The 24,363-nt window shown below is 41.6% G+C and overlaps 1 protein-coding gene and 1 non-coding gene across 2 annotated transcripts in view; both read left to right on the top strand.

The window, feature by feature from the left end:
• The first annotated feature begins 1,824 nt into the window (after positions 1-1,824).
• Positions 1,825-24,363, top strand: part of ALMS1 (ALMS1 centrosome and basal body associated protein) — a 69,487-nt gene continuing 46,948 nt past the window's right edge. The window contains exons 1-3 of the mRNA XM_032187003.1: positions 1,825-1,842; positions 12,084-12,218; positions 14,090-14,285. The gene's annotated coding sequence lies outside the window, so the exon portion shown is untranslated. The remainder of the gene's footprint in view (positions 1,843-12,083; positions 12,219-14,089; positions 14,286-24,363) is intronic.
• On the top strand, positions 13,060-13,130 carry TRNAG-GCC. Its single transcript has one exon. It is a non-coding gene; the product is annotated as a tRNA-Gly (tRNA).

Below are 24,363 nucleotides of genomic sequence, written 5' to 3'. Positions count from 1 at the left end.
TTTATATTCTGATTTGGAAATAGCACATTATTTAATTGCTGTTTTAATACATTTCACCTTTAAAAGCCCCTGGAAGTTACATAGTTTTTTTTGGAAAACCAAGCCAGGCAGGGCTGGTCAGGCCTGGTTCTCTAATAATCTTCCACAGTGATGGCCTGTTTTTAATTCCTCACTAATTTTCATTTCAAGTGACATTTTATTGAAAAGGATTTTAACATATTACATCTCAGACTGAGTAAGTCTCTGAATATTGTTAGAAAATTAATAAAGAATTTGAACAGCTTCCTGTATGATGTGTAAGTGATAAACATTCAGAAAACCCTTCCTCCTCCCCTCTCTGCCTGTGAATTGCTCTTCTAAAAATAAAGGGTATGACAGAATTTCTGTATTGTATGACAAGAGAAGCCCTTCAGTCATTTGCAGCTGAGAAAAGCAAATGGCAAGCTTTCTCACAGATGACATTTGGAACTGTTATTAGCACTACAACGTACGGGCTAAATTCTGCTCTCCCTTGCACCACTGTAATTAGGGAAAAATGGCACTGAAATCAAACAGGCTATTCCTTGTAGTTCCCAGTAAAAGCAAGAATGGAAGCTGCTTCCTGCAGAGGTATTTATTTTTTTATTGCTGCCTCTTATCTTCCTCATTCAGTTTTCCCAGGCACACCTCCTCATACGATTTTTTTCCCTTAAGTTTCACTTGCAAATTACTAGACGATGATTTTGGGGATGTGCATAAGCAAGGACTAGGATGAGCTGGGACCAGCAAAATTTAATTGCATTTGTATTAGGAGACAGGTTTGGATATAAAGCTGCATTTTCTTGTGAGCATTTTAGTTATTTTAAGGAATGTTTTCCTCGATGTATTTGACTGCTCTGATTTATCCAGTACCGAAAAATAACGCCCAATTGGCTGCAGAACCAACAGAGACAAAAATGAACATACACTGCCCTTTGGGAGATGTTACGCTGGATATGTGGCAGATAACTGCTGTGAGGAGAATAAATAACTTGGGAGACAGAAAATGTCACGAAAGCGCCTATATTTTTCAGCCTATCTCAGCTTCCCTCTGCTTAGCAGGGAATGAAGACTGGCGCAGTTATTTATTGTCTTATACGCAGCGAGGTGGACAGCCTGAATCTGTATTCATATGGATGGGTGGATGTATGGCTTATCCCAGCACCAGAAAAGCTTAAATGATTTTGAGAAGGAGCTGGGTAAGTTTATGAAGATTATTTATGAAGAAATCACTCGCTGCACACCGATCGCCAAGCTTCAGCCAGCGACCCCCAGACTCCTCCATGGCACCGGAGGAAGGTTTGTCACTGTGTCACCTCAGCAATTTGCAATTTCTGCTGCTCGTGGTGCTTTAGAGGGAGGGTAAGCCGAGCAAACACAGCACCCAGCTTTTGTGGGGACATCCCTCCCTGACTAAAGCAGCAGAAACATCACGTATCACGGTGTGCACTCGCAGCGACAGCACTGTGGCTGCGTTAGGCAAGACGTGAGGCTCTGCTTTCCTCCCTGACACCCCAACGGAGGGCAGAAGTGATTCTGTAACAGGGGATGGTGCTTAATGACACTTAGGCCTGACGGCGGCCATGACAGCGCCCCCCCTCCATTTCCCCCCCTCCCTCCCTCCCTCCTATCCGGGCACCGCCATGGCGCCCTCCCAACGGTCACCGCCGCGGGCCGCGCATGCGCGGGGAGGGGAGGGGGGCGAGTCCCTAACGACGGGGCTAAGGGGGGGGGGCGGCCATGGCGGAGGGGCCGCGCCGTGAGGGAGAGCGGAGGCAGCAGGAGGAGGAGGAAGATGAGGATGAGGAGGAGCAGGAGGTGCCCGTGAGTACCCGCAGCGGGCTGTAGGGGGGTGTGGGGAAGGGGAAGAAGGGATTTGAGGGGGTTTGGGCTGTTTTGGGCTGGTTTCGGTGGTGTTTGGGGTGCTCCGCGAGGGACGGGGGTGGGCTGGGGGCTGCTGGCGCTGCCCTGCTGAGGGGATGGGGACACGACCCCCGTGGGGCTATGGGGGTCTGATCCTTCTCCTCTGCTTCCCTTGGAGGGAAGGAGCTCGTACGAGGCTCGGGTACTTTGTGGGGGCAAGGGGGGAGCCCTGGAGATCCCTCACATCCCACCCTCTGGGACCGGCATCTTCCTAAATTTGCTCCTTGTGGGAGCTTTGGGGAGCTGCCTGTGATATTTGCATGGTTGTGGTACCTGCAGTTATCTGTCCCGCTGTCTGCTCGGTGCTGTGCAGAAGCAGAAAGGGCTCGCGGCACCTGCACGTGTCCCCACGTCCCAGGCTGTTGGGGAGCAGCTGATGTTGGGTGCTTGGGGCTGGAGGTGTTCGTGGGTGTCACGTCCCAAAATGTGTACAAGGAGAGGTGTAAAGGATCAACGCTAACGTAAAGCTGCAAGGATCTCATGGTCATCACTCCAGAGCTTCACCCTGGAGCTCTGAAGGACTTCGGAGGTGCCACCACCGAGTGACAGCCCGTGGTAGGTGTCATAGTGATTTTTGCAGACATAGGATCATTGAGGTTGGAAAAAACCTTCCAAGATCATCTGGTCCAACTGCCTGTGTTCCCTGGGAAGAGCTATGGATTGGTTCATCTTCCCATCTTATCAGGAAAATGAATAGAAACTAAAATAAAGAGTGGAGGCAGTCATGTGAGTAAGTTTGGCACATCCAAAGCTCCAACAAACACATGAACACAGGGGTTCAGATGGCATAGTCTTAATTTAGTGTCTGAAAGCCTTTAGGTGAAGGACCTTCACTGTGTGTTTTCAGGAAACAACTAAAGGGAAGTTTTTTGCACTGTGGTCGTGTGTTTTTGTATATATTTTATTAGAAATGAAGTTAATCTGAACACTGATTTACAGATGGACAAGTCTCATAGTTTAATTTGTGGCACCCAGTTGTATATGATGGTTGAGACCAGTGAACTTGCCTCCTGCTTCTTATCTTATCTTCATGGTATTCATCAGAGCTCAGTTCGTTTTGATGCCTTTTGGGCTTCATGTTTTGTTGTTTCACAGTGGCCAGTGCTTCCTTCTCTGCATTTGTTTAGCTCTGAGGTTTAATTGCTGCTCTGACAACCAGAGCTCAGGCCTGGGAATACCAGATGGAGCTGAGCCAAGCCTGTTATCGGAGTGCTACCTCTGCTGTGGGTCGAGGGGATGCAGGTACAGGTAGGCAGGAGGCCAGCTGGACCTTCTGTTTGTCCCAGCATGGTTGCTCTTACACCTTTATAGCACATTTTTGTTGCAAGAGATTATTTTATCTATACTGTCAAGTGACAAAGAGAGGCTAATGCTGAAGACCCGTGATTGTAAGTTGTAATACCTAGGGGTGTGATTTCGTGAGTGCCACGTAAATCAGGAAATCTACACCAAAAGAAGTAATGTGCTGCTGTGTCCTGGTTGCTTCTTGTCAGTGCTGTCTGTTCTGATAGACAAAAATCAATGCAGTTAGGCAGTGGGCTGTTAACTACATTCAAAACTGTCTCTAGAAACACACAGACAACTCTTACCTCAAGTTTTTGCTTGCTGAAGAGAAACTGGGGCTGTATCTTCCTGCTGAAGTGCCAGTTTCTGATGATTTAAAGATGTTACAGAACTGCTGGCATTGGGCTGTAAGAATGAGAGAAAATTCTGTCACCAATGTAGTGCTCCTTTTTCCTGTTTATGCTATTGTTTTATCAATGAAAACAGTTTGGTTTTAATTTTGGTTTTGATTGTGAGGATGATTCCAGCAAAGTTTTTGATCCTCAGTTTAGTTAAACATATGTATTGCAACTAAGATCCAATAGGATCAAGGTTGTGATTCCTGCTCTTGAGCACTGTGTATTAGTGCCTATATGTAAAGTCCATAATTGATTGTCAGAAATACTTATTTTTTGCTTTTTTAAGATAGGTAGAAACATCATATTAGGGTACATCTGACAGAGTACCTTTTATTTCAGTGGTAATTTGGTATGGAAGCGATAAAGGAACGAGCGTTTTCTTAAAACTCAGATGACAGATAACAGGTTACAGCTCTTGAAAGTATTATCTACACAAAAATCTAAAACTCAGGGATATGCGTGGCATTTTTACTGATGCAGAGCAGTGAATGTAGAAAAGTTGTTGAACTCTACTTAAAAGCATTCAGGAACACTTCATGCTGGAGTTAAAATTTAGATAGTAAGCAATTAAGGGATTTTTTTCACAGGAATGGTGCTAAGATGGCTTAGCTGCTGTATGTGAAACGAGCAGCTCTGAAGGTAGATGCTTGAATTATTTAATTCAAATAAAGACAAAATGCAGAAGAGCTTGATGCTCGGAGGAAAGTTTGTTCTGATTATTCGCTGTGAGATTACTGAGGAGGCTGTAGCGGTGTTAACAGATGTCAGGAGCTCAGTGTGTTCTTGTACTTGTAAATCCAAAATAATTAGTTTGGAATTAATAGGGCAGTCCATGTTCAGTGCCAAAGAAGTGGGATAACATCATAATTTCGTGTACATCTTCCTTAAGCCTCAGTGCCTGCTCAAAGGGCTTATGGGCTGGCTGCTTGCTGGGCTCTATTAAAGAGTAAGTAAAGTGTAAGTAGCAGCTGGAGGCACCTGCGTATTCCCTCTTCTTGGCCTCACCAGGTCCTGTCACCTTTTTTGCCACTGCAGGAGAGGTGAACAGAGCCATCCGAGTTCCCTGGAGGCCTCGAGGAGGGTTGGGGCTGGAGCACGTGGTGTGTGAGGAGAGGCAGAGGAGGCTGGGTTTGTTTGACCATATCCAGATGGATATGAAATTAGTCAGAAATGACTAATTTTGCCCCTGTCCTTTTGGGACAATCCATAAAGCTGTTGATGTTATAACCCTGCCTGTAAACTCTTATTTTTAAAAGATTCACAACTCTGTGCTAGCAGCCTCTGCAGTGTCAGTGCCTAGTGTGTAAATACACAGATTATCTACCTTATCATACCTGACAACACCAAATCATCGTTACATTCTTCGAATCCTATTCCTGAAATCCATGTTACTTATAGGTAAGCTCACAGATGAAGCTCCAGTACCAGTTCATTTGCAGACCATGGGGATTTTGCTGTTGGTTTCAGTCACTGCACGGAAACGCTGACAATTTTCACACAGCTCGTGGTACCGGGCTTCTGGCCAAGACCAACTCCGATGTAAAAACCTATTCTGCATTTGAATGAGGAGTGAGACTATTTTATACTTAGTATTCTGACACACAAAACAGGTTTGATACGGGTACAAAACCACGACAAATTGTTGGGTTGTGGTGGAATAGCCGTGTTTCTGTAGCATTCACGGAGTTTTGCCTTTGCATGCAGCCTTTGAAGTGCTTCTGCACAGCAGCTGCTTAGCTTTTCCTTGACTTCACATTACCAGCTGATAACTACACCGTGGAAGGAGCAGGGCAGGTGTGAGAAAGCGTGCCCTGTGTTCTTCATGTCCTGGCAAAACTGATTTTTTACTCCTCAGGCATGGCTGGGTCTGGTGGTGTGCTCACACCTCGCTCCCTGTGGCTCCCCAGGCAGGGAAAAAGCTTTGGAAAACTAGAATCAGGTATGATCTGTGACAGCTTAGAGCATTTACAGCTCTTCCCAGATAAAACTTGAACGTAAACTAATGGATAAATGTGAACAAGGATCTCTTGGTACGCAGCACAAATTTTTGCAGCAGTGAAGAAACTTCCAGTAAAAGGATTTCAGTCGTAGATGCTCTCAAAAACCAGTTCTGGATACAGATGGTTGAATTGATATTTGTCTGAAATTGAATTGATATTTGTCTGAAATAACTTGTCCAATTATTCATAAATTGTGTTTGTGTATTCTATGCTTGTTTCACCACGAGCAGCAGGTGATGAAAGCACAAAAACGCAAGAATTCGGAACAAACAGTTTGTAACTAATTGAAAGGAATTAAGAAAACATCCAAGGGTGACTTTTGTCAAGAAACAATTAATTTCAAACTCACTGAATTAGTCTTTGAAAGGGTGAGTGATCCAGAAGCGATGTTGTTATGACTGTGTCTTGTCAGTGGGGTTTGTGATCTTGGGGTAAGCTCACAAAGTACACGGCACATTTAGAAGGCATTTCAATTGCAGCTCTTAATGTTTTTCCTAGCTCATTCCTATTCAGTATTTTCATTGATGAGTTAATTGCGGGATCAATGGTAAGTCCTTGAAAATAAGTAGCTAAAGCTACGCTGGGGAAAGTGACAAATGCTCTGGAAGATGGCATCGATATGAGGAAAGTTCTTCAAAAAATGAAAGGGAATCCTGCATTTAGCAGTTTGAAATGTAGCAAAAGCAAGTTCAGAGTGGCTTCTGTCTCTAGCACTGTTATAGGATCGTCTTAATTTGGTGCAGACGCTTGCTGGTGTTGGAAGAGCTGCCCCTGAACCCCGCTGCTTGCTCTTGCTGGGTTGACGACTTTGCAGCTGCGTGCTCAGCTGGGTAAGGAAACTGCAACACAGATTAATCCTGAATTAATCTGAATTAATGTTGATTTTTAGGAGGCAGTAATGAGATGAAATAAAGTATTTTGAAGAAGTTAGAGTGTGTTTCTGATGTTTGGGGAAGATCTCTTTCTTCAAATTGCTCATCTAAGGCGTTCTGTTTCCTATGATCTTTGTTGTGCTGTGGTCTATTGTAGGATATTTCTACAGGGGTATTTTTGGTGCTCTGTGGGTCGGAATAAAATAAGCAGACACGAGTCTGGATATCCAAACTTTCAGTGGTCCAAAACAGAGGAATTTTCCTCTTTCTTCCCACAAAATGTGGTGTCTTTTTTCCCACAAAGCATGCAAAGCAGGAGCTGTTCCTGCCACGCAAGTCAATGGCACTGTGGGGCGTGGGGGTGGCTGGGCTTGGGAAGCTTTATTTTCGCCTTTTCCTTCTCATTATGTGTTTAGCAGCACAAGCTGACTTTTGGATCGCAGGCAGAAAAAGCTGGTTAAATTTTTCTTCATTTGAATGTAGCTGTGCGGAAGCCCTCCGAGATGATTATACTAATTTACTCAATCCCAACTCTTTTTTTTTTTTTTATTTTTGCTTGCAACTGCTTCGTTATGTGCCCTGGTACACACAGTGCTAATACATGGCAGATCCGTTCCATTGTACCATTCCTTTAATATTGCTCTCTGCTATGAGGATTAAAACCAAAATAATGAACCAGAAAGTGCTGTTTGCACTTTGCACTTTTGTGCTGTTTTGCTTCCCTCCAGCTGCTAACGCGCGAGGTCCGAGTGACTTGGCTGGCTTTGAAAAGGAAAGAGCATTTCCCTTGTGGAGTTCTGCTAATGTCATGTCAAGCTTCTCTTAAAAAGTGATGCTAAATACATGGCACAGCTTTACACACGCAGCAACGAGGACCTCCTGCTGGTAAGCCTGTGGGATCCAGCCCTGAGCTGGGGAGTTTGCTGGGTGATAAAAAAAAAAAAAGTATGGTTGGGAGATACCAGGAAAAAAAAATCCTGCAGCATGGGAAGTGCTTGACTTGAGAAAGCTTTCCTTGGGGTCCTGTTGCTTTGGTACCTCGAGCATCATTGGCTTTTGGTTCTCTTTGATTTGGAAAAAATTGGAAATGTGTGGCTGTGGATGTTCGCAGTTGTGTAAAAATTTCTTTTTCTGTCTTTGAGGGAAATTTTAAAGGTGCAAATTCATGAAATCTTCCCAGAAAAACTCTTGACTTGTTTGTGTCAGAGTAACTAACGGTTTGTAGGACCCCGATAACTCTTGATGGATGTGATTCTTTTGGAGATGTGCAGCTGAACTATTTAAATAGCAGCAGTGGAATGGATAAACGTATGGATAATGGATAAATGGCTTCAGTGGGCAGTCTGACGCTGGGCCAGTGGGATTGCTCCTTGATTTGTGGACCTTTTGACTTGTAGGATGGCTGGTTTTCCAGGGGGATTGCCTTCCAGGACAAATCCATCTGACAATAACTGTTTGTTTCACATGGGGTGTCTTGGGTGTCGTGCTATCGACGTTTTCTGAAGAGCATGTCTCAGTGGAGAGTTCCCGACTAATTATATTCCTTTCCCAGTGCTTAGTTTTTTCCTCACATTCAAATCCTTTTCCTTTCACATTCCCTGGTACTTTTGCAGAAAGATCAATGATTTATGGGCATTTTGATAAGAAGTGGTGTCAAACAGCTGGAAATCAGAACTGGGCACCTGGATAGAGTGGGGGACCTGCAGCGAGTGTTTCTGGCTTTTTTGTCTCTTTTTCAGCTTGCCTAAACAAAAAAGGTACTTTGCTAGTTTGGGTCAGGGAGGTGCATAATGAAAATAATCATGTTTTACAGAAAGGGACTGCAAATATCCCTCCTCTGTAGCTACTGTTTTTATGTTGATGCTGTGGTGTCACCGTGACAATGACAGCAGCTCCCATTGAATACAGCGTGCTGTTAAAGGTTAACATTATTTAATTGTGACACAAAAAGTTTTCCCTTATTTCACATTCTCATTTCATGCTTTAATCTCCTGGGCTAGTGATACACTAAGTGCTTCTCTTTTGGACTCTCTTATAACAGGCAGGCAAGGACAGAGGAAGGCGCAGAGCATCAAACAGGAGCTGTGTGTGCTGTTGTGGTCATACCACGCTACTCGGGGCTGAGCTCTGGCACTGATTTGTGATGGTGTTGTATATGTTAAGGTCTCCATGCCTAGTAAAAACAGGATAAATACTCATCACGTGCATTCTAATTCATGCCAAGAATCAATGTTTGTGATTTGCACTGTGTAGGTCCTCTTGGCAATAGCAGTGCTGCTTTGGCTCCTTGCTCTCCTGGGTGAGCGATTGAACCTTAGGTAGTTCTGGGTGTAATTGTGCTTGGGATCTTCTAGGATATTACTATTTGTCCTAAATGCATCCAAACTCATTCGTACTTTCACAAATTTTGAAACTTTGCCACTTGTCTTGTGGCGTAGTGACCAAAATGCATCACTCCACGTGCACTGAAAGTATAAAGAAGGAGGGTTAAATTCAGATTGTGTCTGTAAGAGTTAATGAAATTGTCCCCTTGGTCGTGTTTTCTTTAGGTTGTCAGACAATTTTATTTTTTATTTTTTTAAATCTTTGTAAGCAAGTTAATCGGTGGGCTTCAGGAGGTGAAGGATTCTCCTCGTGTGAAGTGGTTCCAGCGGCACGTTTGTGGGAAGCCTGCAGAGCAACTGCTGGGGCATAGAGAGAGGATTTTAATGTAAGTGGCTGGCAGGTATACAAACAGTGAAAGGATTTGGAGAGGATTTGCTCACCGTAGGCTAAAGAAGGTTATTTTAAAGAGGAGCATGAAGGATGCAAGCACAGTTCAGTCGTTTAGTCTTTTGTTTGTGCTGTGCATCTCGAATGCTGCCACTGCTCCTGCATTCTGCTGTCCTCTGGAGCCCTCGCTCAATTAGCCACGCGGAGCATAGCTAAATAAAATCAGGACCTATTTTTTGGGGAATTAGTTTTCGAAGCGCAGTGTGGGGCCCCTACCTAACGCTATTAATTTCCAGCGAGATGAATAAAGTCGCCCTTTGTTGAAGATGCGGAATCAAATTTTCAATAACAGGCCTTAATTAATTTACCAAATAGCTCCTGGATTATTTAGCATTCGGAGCTGTTGCCACGCACACTTCAGCGCCACTTCTTTTAATGACTTCGAGTGGAGCGAACAATAAAAACTAGGGGAATGCAACAGCGATTGAATTTATGCATACAGGCTACAATTATTACCTTTAGTCTTGACACAAAGCCCAGGCAAACCCTTTTTTTTTTTTTTTTTTTTTGTGCAGGGAATTAATTTGGAGAGGTGTAGGAGAGCTGCTCCTCCCTGCCTGTGCCCCCAGGACAGCAGGGGCTGGAAGTGCTCGGTGTGGGTAAGGCTGGACAAAAGGCTGTGACCACTGCCTTCACCTCGTGGTTTCTGCCAGGCTGAGGCTTGGTTCCATCCCTGTGGATCACGGAGCTCCTGGCATCTCTAATTTCAGAGCTGTTAGCTCTGGGAGTGGGGAGCTTCATCAGCATTGCAGCGATGCTTTCGGGAGAAGCTTCTTTTTTCACTTAAATCTTCATTAAATGTGCAGTAACGTGGAAAGAAAGTCCTTATCACCAAGAATCAACAGCTCTCTGTTGAGTGCCAAACACAGACAAAAATATTCTCGCTGTTCCAGGTAATTTTGGGGGTGCTGACCCACCCAGAAGCAAGGGGTGCTCCACGTGGCTGTGAGCTGTCAGTGCCACGCTGCACACCCACAAAGGAAAGCTGCATGGTTTTGGTTTGGTGCTGCTGCTGCGTGGAAGAAGGTGCTGAATGGTGCCGAATTTTGGCAATTATTCTCCTTCCTAAAGCTAAAAATTGTGAGATTGCTGCGTGGAGTTGAGGTCTGTGTAGCTGCGTCTGGAGAAGATGCAGAGGTGTTGCCCCAGAGTTGTTCTTTAAATGTGTGCATTTGAGCATGTGATGTATTTTAAAAGAAAAAAAATAATAATAAAAAATAAAATAAAATAATAAAAAAAAGGTGCCCCTGAGCAAACTCTTTAGAGGCAGGAGGGGTTCAGCTCTGCGTGTTCCCGGACTTGGTAGGGGTGGCAATGTGCCCTTCCCTGGAAGTTTGGCTGCCTGGTAATGGGGATTTAGAGGGAAGACTCAAACGCCTGTAGGTGATGACCCAGCCCGGTTTATTTTTTGTGGATGGACTGAAAGTGTTGGTGAGCTTTGCGTGAGGATCATCTTCAGCTGAGACTCTGTAGTAAAAAGTCATCTCACCTTTTTTAAGTTACAAGCAGTCACATAAAAAAATAAAAAGTTTTTAAAGCTTTTTTTCCATTGCCTTGCCAGCTTTTTGTGTGTAAGAAGAATTAAACAGAATCCGGGTGTAAATTTGGCTGATTTAGTTGGCATTATCCCTGTCTAAAGAAAGCAATCTCAAATACTGAACTTTCAGTATTTCTTTTGCAGTGAAGCAGGTCTGTGTTTCAGACTTTTTTTGCTAAGTTTGCATCTGATCTCTTCCCTTATAACGTGATGAATGTCTTTGTGAAAACTCTGCCTTGCTTTCCCTTGGTTCAAGGTGCAAACGGTATGCTAGGTCAATGCAGATCTGTGCTACTGAGTGGAAATTGCTGAACGAGTCTTAGGCCACTTTATCAGAAGTATATAATTAAAAAAAAAAAAAGTCACTGAAGGGCTTTGTAACTGAAGATTTAGATCCAACAGTATTGCAGGTAGCTGTGTAGAGGGAAGGCTTCTAGGAAATCCTTTGCTTCTCGGCAGCCCTGTCCTGTTCTCAGTCTCCAGATTTTATTTATTTATTTCTAAGCTAATAATCTGCTTTCCTTGGAACATTTTTGTTTTGGCTGAATCTGGGAGTTCCAAACGTGTCTGTTCTCACACTTGTATACGATTGAGCTTGGACCTGGCTGAGGAAGGCTGTTAGAGTCGCTGTGATGGCAGGCATGGGATGCTCTGGAGGAGAAATCTGTTTCTGACGGCAGAATAGATTCCTCTGCTACCTCGTGGGAAAAGTGTCACAGCTGCTTTTCTAGGCAGAAGTCCAATTTAACTTCAGTTCACGTCCTCAAAGTCAGGTAGTGCTAAATTATAATACAGAGATCATCTTGCCGTTGCCTTAAGATATTTACATAAGTTGTCTTTAATAATTGAGTTTAAAAAACGTATATTCAGTTGATAATATTGATAGAAATTAAAAGCCTTCTGTTTTTCTCAAACATAATATAAAAGAACAATAACAAAAATGGCTGTTAATAAAACAGGACAAATGCTGGAATGATTTTGATCTAGACACTGAGTTTAGTGTTGTGATTGACTCAGAGCTGCATGTGCGTGGGCTGGGAACGAGAAGTAAGTCTCTGGCCCTCAAAAATGAGTGGATAACGTGCAGAAAATTACACTTTCTGTTGGGACTCCATGGAATTTTGTTTGCTGGCCAAATACACTGGGGTAGATGCCTAACTTCCAGCACTGGGGATGTCTTGGCTATTTTGTATATTTAATTCTCCAGTTGCTTAAATATGTACACATGTTGAAATACCCAGAAACTTTCTGCTTTAAAAATGCATTTATTTTTTTTTAGCCTATTGCAACAACTCCACCACATCGTTGCTGGAAGGAGGAATCATTAAGCCAGAGCAGCAGTGAGACCCAGGCATCGGCTACCAGTGGGATCTCCCTAGGAGAAGCGATACGTCAGAGAACTGCCATTAATCAGGTATTTGCCTTGTGCTTTTTTGGTTGTGGTTGAAGGTTAATTATGTGACTTAAAATAATATAAAGGGCTTTACTGGTATAATTTAGGCCCACCCTTCATGAAGTTCAGCATTTCGGTATTTTGGAACTGCAGAACTACAGGACTGTTGTGAAATCTGTCAAGCTGTCTAGCCTTGATCCAGGTGTTACAAACCTTTTTTTACATCCACGGTTCAAAACTGAGTCACCAGTAGTTGAGCTGAGAACGTACCTGCACTGAGGAGAGTGGGGTGACCTCTGTTCTCTGTTTCCTGCTTATTAACTTATACAGATTTTCCAGTATAATGTTTTCTGCATTGCAGCAGCGATATGTATCCAGTTTGTAATTCACTATAATCCTGATCCTGATGCAAATTCTAAGTTGTCTGCCTCAAAATACTGGATTTCTGTGTTAGCAGAGAGCCCTGCTGCAGTTCATGTAAAGTGCAACTACTTCTAGCCCCTCTTTTTAATTACATGTTCCTGATTTGATTAAGGAGAATCATACTCATATTGTGATGCAGTAGTTCTGTCTAATGGATGTGCTGCTAAATATTTCAGTACTCCAAGAAGTGCCTCAGATCACGGTTTTTCGGAAACAAAATTTCTCATCAACTCAGAGTTTTCAAATAGACTATAAAGAATCTTGAGCAAAGATGATAGCTTACCAAGTAAAATCCTGATGTGAAAAGTAGCTTTTAATACCTTAGCAGTGTTTGAAAAGGCAGCAGAACCTGCGACTATAAAGCAAAGATGCTACTTCAGCAACAACCGAGCTGCAGCAAGGTGCTCAGTTTGTAGCAGCAATGTATGGCTTGCATCTGGCATTGGTGGTTCAGTGGTAGAATTCTCGCCTGCCACGCGGGAGGCCCGGGTTCGATTCCCGGCCAATGCAGAAACGCCCAAAATTTTTGTGCCAAGAAGGCCAGGAGCATCCTGACTTGCATCAGGAATAAGCCAGCAGGAGCAGGGAGGTGATCGTAGCCCTGTACTCAGGAGTTGTTGAACCAGATGATCCTGGAGGGCTTTTCCAACCCTAATGATTCTGTGTGCTCTGTGTACTTCTGACAATTTACCAGGACACTTTCTTGCTTATATTAATGTATATGTAATTATGTTATATATGCTCACGATAATGGTTTGCCTTAAGTGATTGTTATTCTTAAGTCTTTGCACCAGACAGGTCTGTACCTTTTCTATAATTAAAAATTATCCATTTAATTAACTCCCCAGTAATCCCAATGCAAATTCTTTAATGAAATACGTGAGTTGACGATGCACCTTTCCAGTTGCACATGACCTGTATGTCTTTTTCTATTAAAAAACAAAAGGAAGGGATGGCTAGAACTCTCAGTCATTATCTGTGTGAACTCAACTTTTATAACTAGAATCTTTTCAAAGTTGAATTGGTAAGTGCCTTGCTTGTTAATCCCCAGTTACACAATGGAAACCACCTCTACTACACAGTGTCAGGTCCTGTATTGGCCCAGCATCGTGCAGAAGCATGTCTCTTCATCGGGGTTGTCGTTTTGAAGTGAGAGATTTCATTCTGGTTTGGAAAAAAGTCTCCTGTATTTGTAGGATTTGGAGATGGAGCTCAGTTTGTGAGAAGTGATGGGAGGCTGGTGAACAGGTAGTGAATGCTGAGAACTCTGGCCATGGTGAGAACTGACAGTGGGCTTTGGCAGTTCATTAGTGCAGCATGATTCTTTAACAATGACAACTGAGTATTTGTATAGAAAATACAATCTGGAAGCAATAGCTTTGCTATTTCAAAACTTAGGCTTTAATTCCTTGGAACAAATGTCTTGGAATTTTCTTGATGCACGGTTTAATCTCCCCATTTGTTCTTAGGAAATTGAGTCATGGTATCAGCTTTCCCCAGAAGTGGATGCCAGCCGATTAACTGCTGCCTCAGAGACAAAGCTGGGCCTGACTTGTGATAGAAATGACCTGACAGAGTTCCCTACGCTGGAGGAAGGAGTGCTGTCTGCAGCAGAAACATCCAGAAGGCAGTATCCTGGAGATAAGTCATGTGGCTTACTGCTGGGTATGTTCAACACTGCATCATTAATCTGCTAGATGATTAGGATTTTACTTTTCCTTTTAAACCAGTCCTCAGCTTGGATTGGATTTGACTTCTTGTGAGAACTGGTGTTCACAAAAAAGGTTCTGTGTAATTTTGTTGTCAAAGCCCCTCTTCAAAACGAGATAGAGAGCTTGCGTGCCTTCCCTGGGTCTTTTAATAGGTGAACTGATTATCTTTGTTCTTAGGTAAAATTGTAGTCTTGTTTTCCTGGAGAATTAACAGTAAACTGTATTCAAGTTAGAAATTTTTGGGGTTATTTTTAGGTGTTTGGGTATTCTCTGCATCTTTAAAATTCATATTAGTTTTAGTCATAAATCTGAGTTAACTTCGTAACAGTAAAGTAGATGTAATTGATAATGTCAAAAACCTTGGTGTGTGAATGCTTGTACCCCTTTCTCATGTATTCAAGCTACTATATGCTGCTTCCACCCTTCTCTGCTTATTTTGTTCCAAAGCAATCTCCAAATACAGTTTTAAAAAGTTTTCAATGGCCTTTTATAGAGGTACTGTATAAATGCTGCTGCTCTTTAATTAATTGGTATTTATATTCATTTGCAGATAAGAGGAAAAACTGAGGAATTTTAGCTAGAAGTACTGTACTGCTGTGACCCAAACTATCCAGATAAAGGGATTTGCCCATGTAGGAAGTCAGTATAACAGACTACAGAGAAGGGGATGGTGATGGTAATTTTCAAAATGTCTGAGTAATTTGATGTCCACCCACTCACACTGTTGCACTCAGAGCCACCAACTTTTTATTTTTTTTACCAGGTGGTCTAGCTAGGATGCACTAGCCTTTGTGTTACAGACCAGCTACCAAGACCATCAAGTTCTGGTTATCTGGTGGTGCCTTGCTGTATTCTCCTGTCCTCTTGGGCTAAGAGAAAAAGGCACCATGTATATGAAATGCTGCAACCTTGTTGTCATCTTCCTATTGTCAGAGCACAGGGTCTTCTGCTAAATAGCCTTCTGTTCTAGTGCTTGAATGTGTGTTCACAACCAAACTCTTACTTCATTCATATCAACATTAAGGATTTTGTTACAAGTCCTTACGTTTCTGTCTTAAAACGATACCTGTATTGGGATGCACTACATTAAGGGAAAGGATCAATGTCTGTATTGGTCATTTGGGCCTTGCAGTGCTTTTTCAGTTGGTATGTTCTCTTCAGTATTGTTAATCACAGAGAAGATATGAAAGCTGTGTGCAGTTTATTGCTTTATTACAAGCATTGTCATTAACAATGCAGTTAATGCAGTTAACAATGCAGTTTTTAAATACAAAAAACCCGAAGGCTTTTAAAGCTGGTATGTCTGTGACCATCCAGAATAATACACTTATGGTAAATACTTAGAGCTTTTGCATCAATTAATCATATTAGCTATAAGTTTTTTTTTTGACATAATTTGAGGCTTTCTGGCTTGGTGTTTCCTCTATTTGTTGTGGTTCACCAGTAAGTTTATTTTCCAGCCTTACTAAAGCTGGTGTAGCAATCTTCCAGACCATACATGTATAGTTCTGAGTAGCTAATGCATGATGTGGTTGGACACTGAATATATTTAATCCCTGATATGTGAACGAAGGACATTTTGAGCTCAGTTGTCCTCACCAAGCTGGATACTGGGAAAGAACACGCATGCAGTCGTTTCTAGCATCCTAAGTGAGAGAATCATTAACTGCTGATTCGTCCTGTATATGAAATAGTTCTTGCTGCATTTGAGTACAGCATTTTTCTGGCTGTATTCCTGTAGGACAGACCCATTTGTTATAACTCCATTTTTCACAATGCATTTTTAGCTCTGCTAATACGCCATGAGCTCTCACATAAGGTATCCTGAGTGACTGATGGATTACTTCTGGTAATCCTAGTGGGGATTGTGCATCTCTTATTTGGCAGTCATCTTTATTTCTGACATAAAGTATCCAGGTTTTCTGTTTCTCTATTCTTTCTAATCTAATCCGATGACATGGTTGTATTGTTTCCATGCCTGGAACTTGCACCAGCCTAGGCACTGATTTATTCATGGGATCACAGAATGGTTTGGGTTGGAAGGGACCTTTTAAAGACATCTACTTCCACCACCACGGGGTGGTTCATTTACTTATTTTCTTTCTGCATTGAGTGTTTAGATAAATTATATCTTTGTAGCAATAGACCATAATTTATAGTGTTTAGTGTTCTATTAGTGGACCTAATTGCTAACACTTGCCTTTAGGTACAATTTTTATTGCTGTCAGAAATATTTTCCAGTTCTAACGCCTCTGTTTTAGAGAAGATAAGCATTTTTGTTGCTTCCCTTCACATCTAATTGCCATGGTTTAGTTAGATTGATTTGAGAGGTTCTAAAATTTAATCTTTTACCTCTATTTATTCTGTGTTACATTGATTTTTCATCCATGTGGAGTCAGAATATTCTGGTCCCTTCTGGTTCTATGTTTTTTAGTTCACTGGCAGCAGTACATCTTTGAAACAGAAATCTTCTGCTGATAACACAACATTATTCTCTGCATCTTAAGATGCAAGTGATACTACTATACTACTGATTTATTGAAGTAATTTATAATTATCCTCAAAGTGGTGGAAACAAAGACTTTTTTTTTTTTTTCAAATGATCCCCATTAATAATAGCAAACACATCTTTCACCCAACAAGAGAAACTAATCACTCCTGGGAGTGGAGCCAACCTTGATTGGATCCATTTTTCTTTATTGCCTTTATTTGCTTGTATTTGCTCTTTTTAAAAAAAAACGTTGAGTTTCAGCTATGGCAATTAATTTATAAAGTATATTAAACCTTGGGCCATCAACAATGGCATGAAATTTAACAAGAACTGTTGGATTTTATGCTTGAGGTGGAGTAATGCTGGATATAAGTATTGATTGGGAGACAAGTGTCAATCAAGCATCAAACACAGCAGAGCCATACAGTCAAAAGAGGTCATTCTCCTGCTGTGTTCAGTGTTGGTGCAGCCTCACCTTGAATGTTGCTTGCAGCTCTGGGCTCCACAACATAAAAAAAGATGTGAAGGTCCTTGAAAATGTCCAGAGGAGGGCAGCAAAGTTGGAGAAAGAGCTGGGATGCTTGTCCTGTGAGCAGAGGCTGAGGACACTGGGTTTGTTAAGCCTGGAGTAAAGGAGATTGAGGGGTGACCTCTTTGTTTTCTGCAATTCCCTGAGAAAGGGAATTAGGGAGGTGCTCATCTTTTCTCACCGGTATGTATTGACAGAATGCATGGGAACAGCTCAGAGCTGCACCAGGAGAGGGTCAGACTGAACATTTGGTAAAACTTCTTAACTGAGAGGGTGGTTAGATGCTGGGACAGGTGTCCCAGTGAGGTGGTGGTTGCCTGTGCCTGTCTGTTTTTGAGTCATTTGGTTAATGCTCTTAATGATATGTTTTAATTTTTAGGTCAGCCCTGCAAAAATCTGAGAGTTGATCTTTGTCGGCCCTTTCCAACTGGAACTATCCTTCTTTTTTCCTTTTTGCCTATGCACACTCAATAAAAAAAAAAGGAAAGGTAGAGCTAGGTAGTGTGTAGTTAACCATACCCATATAGAATCATAGAAGCATTCAGGTTGGACAAGACCCGTAAGATCGTTTAGTCCAACCTTTAATATTGTGTAAGTGGTTTATTTTCCTTTTCTGTGCTACCTATGAAAGACGCAACTAGCCAAGACTGTTATCAATACTTGGTTTCGTTACCCAGGCTAGAACGGTTTCCTTGCTTACCTTACCTAATTATTGCATTATTTTTAATTTATTGCATTTCTGCTTCCTTACTCATCCCAGTTCAACCATTGTTCAGCAGTCCCCCAGCCATGCTTCTTGTCCATCAGTTGCAATGCTCCTGTTGCATGTAGGTGTAGAGTTTTGCTCTTAAATGCTGGTTCTTTCATCGAATTTGATCATGTGCTGCAAGTTTAACTTCTGGCTTTCGGAATTAGCTTTGTCTCAATTCCAATCAAATATTGTAGTGTTAGTTTTCCCTGTGCAAACCTTTGTGGGTCTAGGTGATGTAACTAAGTTACAGTATGTTAACTTCTTGCATGCTGATAGCACTTATTTTTCTTTGTTTCTTTGCTTCCATGGCACCCACCTGGACTTCTTTTAGGCATATCCTTGCATACGCTTCTTGGAAACGCATTTCTTAACAATGCTGTTACTAAGCCTGAAGTGTTTCTCTTTGTACTGATATCCCTCAGAGGATCACTCTGCAAAATCAAGTGTTATCCACCTGTTATGTTATTATATTTCTGACTCACTTTTCCAGGATGTCGCTGAAATTGCTGAATAAAGCTGCTTCTAAGGCTGGTTTCACTACACCATCTTTTTTTTGTTCTTTTCATAAACAAAACAAAATAATTATAGGCAAATAGCATGATTGCTTGCGATATTTTGAAAATAAGCCTCTGTTGCTTCCAGTTTAGCTTGCAATTTGCTGTTCCTATACCTGCTTGTGTGCATGTTGCTTTTCGTGGTTGTTTGTTCTGAAGTTAAACAACTGGCTCAAAGGGATGGTGTTGAAAGTGCCTTGGGAATAGCCTGACAAACGTTTGTGGCTCCTAAGGGTTTTGTGAATTCAGCAGTGAATATACATGGATTTCTGCGAAGAAAACCAGGACAGAAGATGACATCTACCTGCAAATGCAAAATCTGGGACGAAGTTAGCTTTGGTAGAAGTATTACATCTGTTGAAGGAACAGGAAAAATCCTGTGTGATACAAAAGCGTAGAAGTAATGACCAGCACATCTTTTTTCCTTCCTAGAAACTTCAGGTAGTTTATTGTAAGTCCTGAACTTAGACTTTTGCCAAGATATAGTTATTATATTGCTTTTGGTCTATACTGAATGCTAAACCATTTTGCTCTAAGCTTTTTTTCTTTCTCTAAGTATTATGTTAGCAAGATGAAATGAGGTCCTGTTCTACCATAACAGCACAAGCAGAAAAGCTGGTATGGCTGAATTAGTTGCTGTGGATTTGGAGTGACTTCTGAGATGTTTTGGAATCAATGTTCTTTATGAAGCAAAAAGCACTCCTAGCGATCTCATGTTTGGGTCTACAGGTAACATTTCACTGCAATGTATACATAAAGTGTCTGGCTAGAGTTAGGTGATACTGAATAACCCCCCTTTTTTGTTTTGCCATGTGCGAAATTCAGGTTTAAGTCAGATATTAGAAAGTAGAAGGTCATGGTAGGTCAGGTATGCTTTATTTTTGACTACATCCTTGGTGTAGGATTAGTGTATTTTGCATGTTGTATAGCTTTTTTTCCACAGTAATGTTGTTTGCAGAACTAGAAACCTTTTTATCAACAAAAGTTTCCTGTTATTTGTCAAAGTTTGTTTTTAAATGGAGGAGGAAATAGAAAGCATAAGGCTTTTTAACATGATACTTCAAGATCTAAGAATTCCCTATGCTGCTGGCATCTTATTTACTGCTTTCTAGAGTGTGTGCCAGTAACCACAGCATTTCCTTATATATGCTTAAATTTCCAGATCTGAGAGGGAAGGGAGCAACGTAAGCTATAATACTAATGTATTCCTTTCTCTCTTCAGAAGGTGTTCTGAATCACCTTTTGGTGGTGGAAAGAAAAATCACAATGACAGTTGCATTGAAAGTGCTCCTGCTACATTGTGGAACAGATTGACAAAGCCAAGAAGGTTTTGTTTTTGTTTTGCCTTCCTTTTTTATCTTCCACAAATGGCAGTTTGACTCTGGCATTCAGAATTGTCAGCAGGCTGTAAGATAAAGTAGCATGCCCAGCTTTGCTTGTTCAGTGAATTCAACTGTGAGGAAGCTTTTGACCTTCAGAGCGACAGCAGGAAGAATTACTGTTTTGACACAAGATCCTCGAAGTGTGTTGTACTGACGTCACTTGCTGCTTTAAGCATCGAGCACCTGCTTCTCTGCCTGCAAAACCTAGGTTATGCCGGAGTGTAATGAGCCCCCAGATCATTGTAAGCAACCAAAATACGATAGCAATGATCCTTCTCCCTCTAGAATAAGTTACTGAAAAAAGAGTTTGTGTGCTGAAAGATTAGAAAAGGTTTAAAAAAAAAAAAAAAGTTGGAAAGGAGAGAACATTTGACATGGATGGAGTTACATTGTGTAAAATATTTTTAGTTTTGTAGCCCCAGTTAAATGTGATTTATTTAACTCCATAAGGGTGCTTCTATAGGTTGCTGCAGGGGGCAAGCTGGAGGAGAGAGTTTCCACTGAGGATGCAACTGTGCTGAATCACAGCTGCTCCTTCCCCTTCTTTTCTCTTCCCCTTTTTCTCATCCTGCATGTCTTTTGTCGTTCGTGTGCTGCCTCCAGGCACTGAGCACCAGCACCCTTCTTCTGAGTGAAGTTCTGGTGGCTGTGCAAAAAAAGGAGGGGGAAATGCATCCCTGGGCTGGGGTGGGGAGACTGGGGCCGTCCCTTCTTGGGGTTTGGTTTCATTGCTTTAGGTGGAGGTCGAGAACTCGGGGTCTCTTTCTTTGGATGATGTATGAGAGGCTTAGAAGAGAGAATTAAAGCAAAAAAATAGCAGTTGAAGTTATTAATGATCTATCTAAAGCATGCACTCCGGAGTATCTTATCATCTGGGTTTGCATAGCTTTGGTGTTTTACGTTGTTATTATATAGTGTCGTCTGAACTGAAGTCCTCTTAACTACCAAATTTCTGGTCTTACGTCCATAGATACAAATGTGATTGAGTCACTGGTAATCTTCTCTTTGATTACATTAACGAGATCTAGCTCTGACAGCCTTTTGTGGTGAGGCGTGCTTCTCTGATCACTTGGCTGTTTTCTCTGATCCTCTGATGATATCTTCTTATCTTAGGGGTATCTTCTGAGTTATGTTTATCAGGACCTGCAAATGCTGCTTCAGCAAAAGGTTGGCAAGAGCAGTCCTTGTTACTACTTAGCAACAGTTTTTCTCCTTGTATATATATTTAGAAAACATGTTTGCCATTTGGGGTACAGTAATAGGCTGGGCTCCTGTCCTGGCTTCTTGATCATGACCCCAAGTCATCCTCTAAGGTAGCCCTCGACTCTGTTGGATTTGCCAGGGTGCTTTGTCCCCTGAAATGTATGGCTGGACTTTGGTCATACAAAGATCTATATCTATATAAAAATCTATATGTATGTATTTCTGGGCTCTCCAGTACAAAAAAGACAGGGATCTCCTGGAAAGAGGCCAGCGGAGGGCCACAAAGATGGTACGGGGCCTGGAGCATCTTCTCTGTGAGGAAAGGCTGAGAGGCCTGGGGCTGTTCAGCCTGGAGAAGAGAAGACTGAGAGGGGATCTCATCAGTGTTTACCAATATCTGAAGTGTGGGAGACAGAGGGGTTTGGCCAATCTCTTCTCAGTGTTTTGTGGGGGCAGGACAAGGGGCAATGGCAACAAAATGGAGCCCAGGCAGTTCTGCACCAACATGGGAAAGAACTGCTTCACAGTGAGGGTGACGGAGCACTGGGACAGGCTGCCCAGGGAGGTTGTGGGGTCTCCTTCTCTGGAGATATTCAAGGCCTGTCTGGACACCTACCTGGGCAGCCTGCTCTAGGGAACTGCTTTGGCAGAGGGGTTGGACCCAATGAGCTCTGGAGGTCCCTTCCAACCCCTACAATTTGGTGATTCAGTGATACCATTTGCCATGCTGCGATGCCAGTTGACCAGGCCGCCCTGTAGTGGTGGTCTCTGCTGTGAGATATTTATTGCTTGCAAATATCTGCCTCATCTGTGTGCCTCTTCTGTAAGAAAGTAGGGATTTCTAGGGGCCATGGTTTGGGATAGGACTGGGATGAGAATGACCATTGAAGGGGCTGACTGGATGCATACCCTTGTAGGGAGGATTTCCTGTTTATAACTCTGCTTGAAGAATGGTAAATAATTTTTCATCAGTTTAAGTGCGAGGTGGAATTTCTCAGCACAAATATTGAGTGGTACTTAAATTTGTGTTGATATAATATATCTTCAGAGCATTGATTTATCAGCCAAATATTGTGACTTAATGGTGTGTGTGTGTATGCCTATATGCACATTTATTTTATCAATACGTGTGTAGATGCATTAAAAGTTGTTTGGCAGGATCTATTTTTGACGGCTTTTGACAGCTTTTTTTCAATTATTTTTTGGTTCCCTCCCTCATAGTCTTTTTTGTCTCTTCATTTACAATGACAGCACACCCAGGCTTTATTGTGCAGGGAGCTTTTTCTTTAATCGCTTCTGATTTTCAGTTTAGCTTGAAAATACATTTTCATTCAAAGTGAAGAAGTTAAGCTGAAAATTGAGAGAGCTTATTTTCCTCTTCTATTGTATGACTAAAAATAAGATGCCAGCTCTGAGAACATGAAGTGTATCATGATGGGAGATGACAAGGCTAATTCAATAACTACAGTTACTATTTCCTTTGTTCGCTAATATTTTAAATGCAAAACAAGATTTGGGAGGAAAAAATGCATCTAATACAGCTAAGATAGTTTGGATTCCAACTTGCTTAATGTTTCTTAAAATAAATGGTTTTGCATTTTTAATGCAATTCTGTATGCAAGCTATCTGTGGTCAGTCTACTGTCTCAGAATTTTCAAGTATAATAAAAATTAAAAACAATCATTTAAATAAATATATACTAAACATAATAAATGGTGGATTAAATACATTGTATGTTTCCAGTTACTGATTGGGAATAAGAAATCTAATGTGCAGAATGTATTTGGTTCTAAACTAATATCAGCCACTGGAAACAAAGCTCGTTGTTTTCCTTAAAGCTGTAAATAACATTAGAGATTACAGTGAAATGAATCAGTCTCCTGTTCCGTGATTTTAAGTCATGATTCAAATTGTGATTAAAACCACGTAAATACAAAACAACCCAGTACATTTGGCCACAGTCTTGGTTGAAGCCCCGAGGCACTATTTGTAGCAAAAAGACATCCTTGGCCTTGTTCCTTGCTTAGTTGGATCTTGCTCCCTCTGTGCTGATGTTGTCAGTGTTGTTTTCTCCTTTTTGCTGTTCTGCTTACTTTTATAATGGGTGTGGAAGGGGAAAACATTTTTTCAGCCTGTTTGGCACAGGTGCTTACCAGTCTGCGTTGGAACCTCTTCCAAGTGCTTTCTCATGTCCAGTTGCTCAGAAGTAGCTCGTTATACATTCCCCCACCTTTATGATACAAATCCTCCTGATCCTATAAACATCCAAAAAAACAGGCAGCTTACCTTTTCATTCCTGTTTGGTATTGCAAATAATTATGATGAAAGTACAGTGGAATGGTGGCTAGTGCAATGCATTTATTTAATCAAGTAGAGGAGAGAGTTTAGCTTTGAAGAGGTACTGGGTGCTAGAAAAACAAAGACTCCTCACTTAAGTTGCTGTAGCATGTTTGTGCCATCTGTACAACTGATGCTAAGGTACAAATTTGGCTTCTTCTAGGAGACGTCAGGCTTGCCATGTGGTTGAGATAGCTGCTGAGATAAAAGGGAATTTCTGAAAGAAACTAGCAATCTATTATTGTTATTATTATGGCTGGCTGATGGGGCTGGAGTAGGGGGCATCTGTATTTGGATCCAGCTTTGCTGTGTGATATAAAATCATGTCTACTCCTTTAATTATGCTCTGATTATGTAATGTTCTAAAGTAATTAAAAAACATTAATTGTAAATATTAAATTAAGAATGACTCAAAGGTCATCTTCTGGTCAGATACCACTCTTCAGGTGATGTAATAGAGGCTGTGGAAAGCCTTGGGATAAAGCTGATGTAATGTTAAAGTTTTATTCTTTTTATGTAATGGTCATCTTATCTGATGTGATTACGCTTCTGTAAGTGATCCAGAGTATAGCTGGTCTGCGATGGTTGGAAACTAATGAACCTAATTGAAGTCAATGTGAACTCTGATTCTGAAAGTCAGACTATTAATGACAAATTGCTTTTTTTTTGCTTAAAAAAAAATCTGTTTACTTATCATTGAATTGGAAGTAATTGTTTTGCTTCTATCAAAACGTGTATGTTGTCATTTACATTTATCAAATGCAAGCTTACAGTTGTTTGTATT

Source organism: Aythya fuligula, chromosome 4, assembly GCF_009819795.1.
Source record: "Aythya fuligula isolate bAytFul2 chromosome 4, bAytFul2.pri, whole genome shotgun sequence".
Taxonomy (NCBI): Eukaryota; Metazoa; Chordata; class Aves; order Anseriformes; family Anatidae; genus Aythya; species Aythya fuligula.
This window is presented reverse-complemented; position numbering and strand designations above follow the sequence as displayed.